The sequence below is a fragment of the Anoplopoma fimbria genome, chromosome 11 (genome assembly GCF_027596085.1).
Source record: "Anoplopoma fimbria isolate UVic2021 breed Golden Eagle Sablefish chromosome 11, Afim_UVic_2022, whole genome shotgun sequence".
NCBI classification, from domain to species: Eukaryota; Metazoa; Chordata; class Actinopteri; order Perciformes; family Anoplopomatidae; genus Anoplopoma; species Anoplopoma fimbria.
In genome coordinates, this window is record NC_072459.1 from 14,578,920 (window position 1) to 14,585,025 (window position 6,106).

Genomic DNA, 6,106 nt, shown 5'->3' on the forward strand with positions numbered 1-6,106 from the left:
AGAGACTAGGACAAACAAACTGGAAAGCAGAGCTGTTTGGCTAAAAGCACTGCTTGATTCTTTGATTCTCAAGGACGTTCATTTGTTCTATACTCTACTGAGTCCCCCCACCATTTATCTGAGCCCACCCCACCCAGCACCATTGTGTCGCTCTCAGTAGCAGAAAGCTTCCAGCAGTTCTTGCTCAGCTGCTTATAAAAAAGGAAGTCATGTAAGCCTTTGGAGCCGCAGGGATTGGAGGTCCCTCGGGTAAAGCTGGGTACATTCAGAAAAACTCTAGTTGTGCTTCTGACTTTTTTTTCCCCGAGCCCCTTTCTGAAAGTCAAGAGACTTTTAAGTCGCTCTTCACAGAAAATTGGCTTTTTAAAACGTTGAAAGGTCAGAGAACCTTGTGAGCATAACAAGTTTTATGAAACAGTCATCAGATGCAAACTTTACCATAATTGCCACTTAAAATATTTTGCATATAAAGATAAATGTGTATTCATTGGCCCACATGACCACATGACAATAATAACATGACAATAAAAACCTGTGCAATACATTACACATTACACTGTGCAATAATAGTTAAAAAAGTTAAAAATAGTTAAAATAGTTGTTGTTTTTTTCTCTGTCTGTAAATATAATATTTCAGTTATTGTTGTTGTTTTTTTTTTTTTATTGCTTATTTATAATACTTGTTTTATTTTATTTTTATTTTTTATTTTTTATTTTTAGCTTGTCTTCTTCTACTATGTCTCTTGTGTGCACTTTACTCTACGCTGTTGTAAGTCTGCAAATTTCCCCGCTGCGGGACTAATAAAGGATTATCTTATCTACTCTGAGTCATCCATTTATGAAATATACCAGTGATTCATTCCTACCCAGTTAAAGTTTACGTCATGAACTTCGTAAAGATATCTTCATACAAGGCTATTCTGCTTGCTCACAATGAACAGAATATGGGAATTAATCTATTCACAAGTGGCCCTTTCAACCATGACCATCAAATATCTTGTGCATCAAGTCAGAGAGATAATCTGTCTGACATGTCTTCACCTCTCCTCTGCACCAGGTAAAGCTTTACAATGAAATGACAATGTTTTATCAAGGGAAGTATACAAAGACACTGTCATTGGATGGATCTCAGACTGTGAAAGCAGTCTTCTTCTTCGTTATTTGTTTCCGCAATAAAGATCTTATTTGCATTTGCTCCCCAATCCCTTTAGTGCCAAATAGTCTTGGGGTATACCTAGACTAAATGTTTGGAGCAGGGACCAGTCAGCCTCCTGTGAGGAGCTACAGACGGCTACCAGTGTGGCTTAGGTGTGTGGGAGAGACGACACAGAGAGTCAACTGTTCATTCAAAACAACAATGGCTGCTACTGAAGAGGTCAGAGTAGATGCTGCCATGGCATCAGTTACATCAGAACCGCAGAGTGTTTTTTAATTGTAATAGGAACAAAGAATGGCACTGAAGACTTCTCTTGAATGGACATGTGTTTTCTCAGATGGTTTTGTGTAACAAACCATCTGATGTGTCAGGTTAAAACTGCTGGCCCCTAAGTGCCCCATTTTTGGACATTATTGAACTGTATGAAGACAAATTTATTTTCTTTTAAGTGACCAATTGCACCCAAAATGTCAGCAGGGAGGACATTTGGGGACTTGGTTCACCAGGTAGCTCTTGCACAAATTAGGGGATTATGAAAACTGGCAAAATGTGGGTTGCTCTGCAGAATACGGAAAATCTACTAAATAAATTCTGAGTCACTGTTACTTTTGTGACTAGAACAAGCTGTTTTAAGGAGAATTGAGCTAAATTTAGAGATTTTGGTTATCTAATCATAATTTTTAGGGTCCCAAAAGGCCGGGATCTGCCAAGTATTTATTTAGAAAACAGTTACTCTTGTTAGGAACTACCACTTTTCTGCTAGACATCACGCACTTCATATATCCATCTATTTTTGTCATTTCTGATGCAAATCTAGATTCAGGTCACAGTGGCTGCACGCTGAGAGAGCCCAACTTTCTCCCCAGTCACATTCTGCTGCTCTCCCCGACCACAACACATTGAATCGTTTCTCATTGAATTATTAGGAAATTGGTTATCCATAGCACAACCATCTGTGGAAGCCATGCTGAGTTTTGTTTCTAGAAATGCATGCTCATTCAAGCTTAATGCAGCAGCATAAAATCGTTGTGTTACAAATCACAAGTTATCAAACGGTAAATATAAAACACAAAGCTGACAGGTGTAACGAGCCATAAAGAAATTACTCTCAGATCACCTCAGGTGGTGGCTTCTGGGTTTAGCTCTAAAACAAACCAAACTCAGAATAAAACATAGATTCCTTATACCGGTTTGTGTTTATTTGGCTTTGTACTTTTATCTTACCTTTGCCTTGGATCACATCTTTTGGAGTAATGCCTTTTTCCCGAACATTTATGGGTTGTCTTTGTTTTCTCCTGCATTTCTGATACAGATGGTGTTGTCATGGTTTGCCTCCAGCTTCAGAGAGCTGATAAAACCGAGAAAACAAAACATCTTTTTTTTTTCCTCAAATCTGGGAAGCATTACCACCCCCGCAAAACACATAAGATGGGCATAGAGAATACAACAGGGGGTATATGGGCTCTGACAACAATTCTCTCTGCAGACTGGCCAGTAATACTTTCCAATATATTGTTGGAGGAGATGAAAACTATTTCTATATTTCTACTTTCAAGCAAACATTTTTCAGCCTCAGCAAGTAAAGCCTGAACCCATGCTGTGAAATATGAAGGAGAGAATGAAGTAAACCAAGGTAAAATAAAAAATGGAGAAAAAACTTTATTACATCTGAAGGCTGAACCCATTGCTTTAATACACAGCTGTTGATGAATGCATTGAATTTAATGGGAATCCTAGTCATCAAAATAATGTGAAATAACACAGCTAGAAATTGCTAAAGTTGATTGATTTTCCGCTTAAACGACCACACCTGCCAGGCAGGCGGAGGGAAGTACATTTTGTGTAGCCTGCCACTCCGTCAACAACAGGCATCAAACACAAAGACTGTTGTCAAGCCCCGACAGTGAAGAATGTTTCCCACTGTTTCTGATTAAGAGACAGCAAGAAATAGATAAATCATCAGAGTGCTGCTCCAGATCCACAGCTTCTCAAAGGCCACCCTCAGCCATCTGTTAAAGAAAAACTGCACCCCCCACTTCACATACCCACACTTCAATGTGTAAACTCCCCTGCTGCATGCAGAGCTGCACATTGCCACAGATGCCATGAAAGGCCACCGGGAGTGTAAACAAACCCACTTCCTCCCTCCATATTGATCAGTCATAAAAAACAAAGAATCCAAAGCTACAGCGATCCATATTCCAATAACTAAGAACAAATATTTTTCTGTTTAGTGTTTAAGAGCAAGTTGAATAGAACTCAGTCTGTCATGAATCCATCCATGCTGTGAAGAGCGTGTCTGGAATAATGAGAAATGAAATAAAGAGGAGCTGTTGGTAAACCATGCATCATTTACTACCTCCTGTCGACTGCAGCTCTCAGCAGCTGGCACAACAGTTTGTCTATCACAGTTTCTGGATGAGACAACAGGTGGAGATTTCTGTTATGATACAATCCACTGGCTTCAATTATGGCAAGTGGGCAAACATGCCAACATGCTAATAGCTGCTTCTGTAAACCTGCAGTGAAACAACAGACTCAAGAGGTAAATTAAGAACACTCCACCTGTTTCATAGCCAGAGGTCAACTGGCGTCCTCTTCATTTACAAATAGATGAGTATTGGAAAACTGTAACTTACATATCACTGCCACTCAGTGGCAATTATATGTAGTGATTGTTTTTTTTGCAATTGTGCCCATATGTCATGCTACAGCCGCCAGCTATATTATCAGTCTGCCAATGTATTTCTCAGATTTAAAAAAAGCTTTTATTGTTGCTTTTTATTGTCATGAAAAGTAGTTTCCAAAGTATGCTGCTTTTATTTTCTTTAATACATTTTCTCTTGATAAATAATAATATTATAATATAAATATTTCTAATAACAATAAGAAGGAGGTGCAACATCATCATGAAGCACTTTAATTTATTTCTTATATTATTATTGTTTATTTACTGTGTCTAGTATATGTCAGTGAGAGCTTTACTGATTTACATATATTGTTTTGATGTTTTTCTTTTCTATTTCCCAGCAGTCTTAGCTGTTAATCCATGCTAATTATCAAATTCTTACAGTTGCTGGTCCAAACAATTGCTGCTGCCAAAAGTGTCAAACGCATCACATCCTGTGTGTCAGAGGACCTCTCTGAGGGAAAAACACATAGTGGACCATAAAGCTTTCATGACCGGGGTATTGGCTGCTTTGGGTTATTGTTTTCTACAACCTGGGTAATGAAAGAAAAACAAAACAATTGTTGTTGTTTTTTGTAAACTCAGTGTACTAAATTACGTGAGGACATTCCTCTACAGCTCCTTTACTCCTTACAGCCATCACAGCTGCATCAAGGAGGGTTAATAGTTCAATTACAGCTTGACAGGTTCACTCTCAGGAGGAATCGACTGTTACCAGCTGATTAGCTCTGCTGCTGCTCAATACAGCAACCAGAGCTGCTGGTTAACTGGGGCCATTGATGAGCAGAGTCCAGTAGTGGAGACTTAGTAAAGTTTCCTTTAAGACATAGGTGTTGGAGAACTCCAGTTACATGAGAAGAAAGACAACTTAATGCCCTCAGGCAAGGTGGATAATAGGTTGGAAGTCTGTGTGAAAATATTTTATCATGCTGGTCGTGATGTTGAGTGGACAAGGTGTTTCAGTGAAACTGTGAGAATCTGTACTTCTGTCCTCAACCCAAGCTCATGTTGTTCAATATATTTTTGTACTCAGGGATCCATTCTTGTGCCGAGTAAAACTTCAAAGCGGTGCTCCTGTTCCAGAATCCTGCACAGACGCACCTAATGATGCATCGCTGTGATTGTCAGGACTGCTCACACATTAACCAGCTTGTTCAGGCTCCGCGCCGAGGTACCATGCTTTTATGCTGGATTCAGCCAGGGGATAATTATCTCTGCGGGCGGCTTGGATCTGATCCAGCAAAGAGGAACTCGCAAGGAAGAGTGGATGTAGGGGATTAATGTCTGAGAAAAGGCACCAAAATGTGTATGCAAGGGTCATACCTGTTTAAAGCTGTAGTCGGTAAATTCCTCCTGCATGTTTGTCGTGGGAAGCAGAACCTCATCCATCTGTGGACTGACGGAGCAGAGCTCTGCAAAGTTGAGGGAAGATCATATTAACACCATGCTGATATATATATTGAAACGCATGTCAACCAAATCAAATTCCCTTCTTTTCACATCTATCCCTTTCTAGTTTGGATCTCTTAAATTAATGTAGTTGTGGAAAGAATGTTACCTAAAGGTCCATTTACTACTCCACCTCTAGTTCACATTTCAGAGACAAATATTGCACTTTCTACTCATTTATCTGAGACCTTAAGTCATAAGTTACTTTGCAGATTCACATTATTATTACAAAATATAAATCAACTAGTGAATGATGATGTATACGTGTAGATTAAGCAACCTGACAGTAAATAAATGTGTGAAAATTAGCCCGTCATTACCAGATGCCAGAATTAATATATTTGATGATGACTTTTACTGATTTTTTACTATGTGGTTTTCTAATTTCTCACTTAAAATGTCAGAGTAGTTCTTCCACCACTGCCAATAACATGACATTTTTAATAATATAACTTTCTGATTGGGACCATTCTGCCAAGAAGTACTTGTACATTTTTGCTGTATATACTTCTTACTGATAGTAGGAGTATCACAGTGACTTACACTTGTCACATTTAGCATTAGAATTTGTAACCAACTCGACATGTAGCTTCCACACATAACAGAAACATTCAAAGTTGTCAAGTCTTTTATTCCTCCCATACGTTGAGAGTCAAACAATATGGCGGATAGCGCACGCCACCTAGCGTTAACAGTATCCACCCGTGTGTTCATATCGGTTGATATTCGCAACACTGTATCTTTAGCATTAAAGAACATTGGTCGCGAGAGCGCGCTTTCCGCACGCAGCTCCTACATCAATCTCCAGAGGC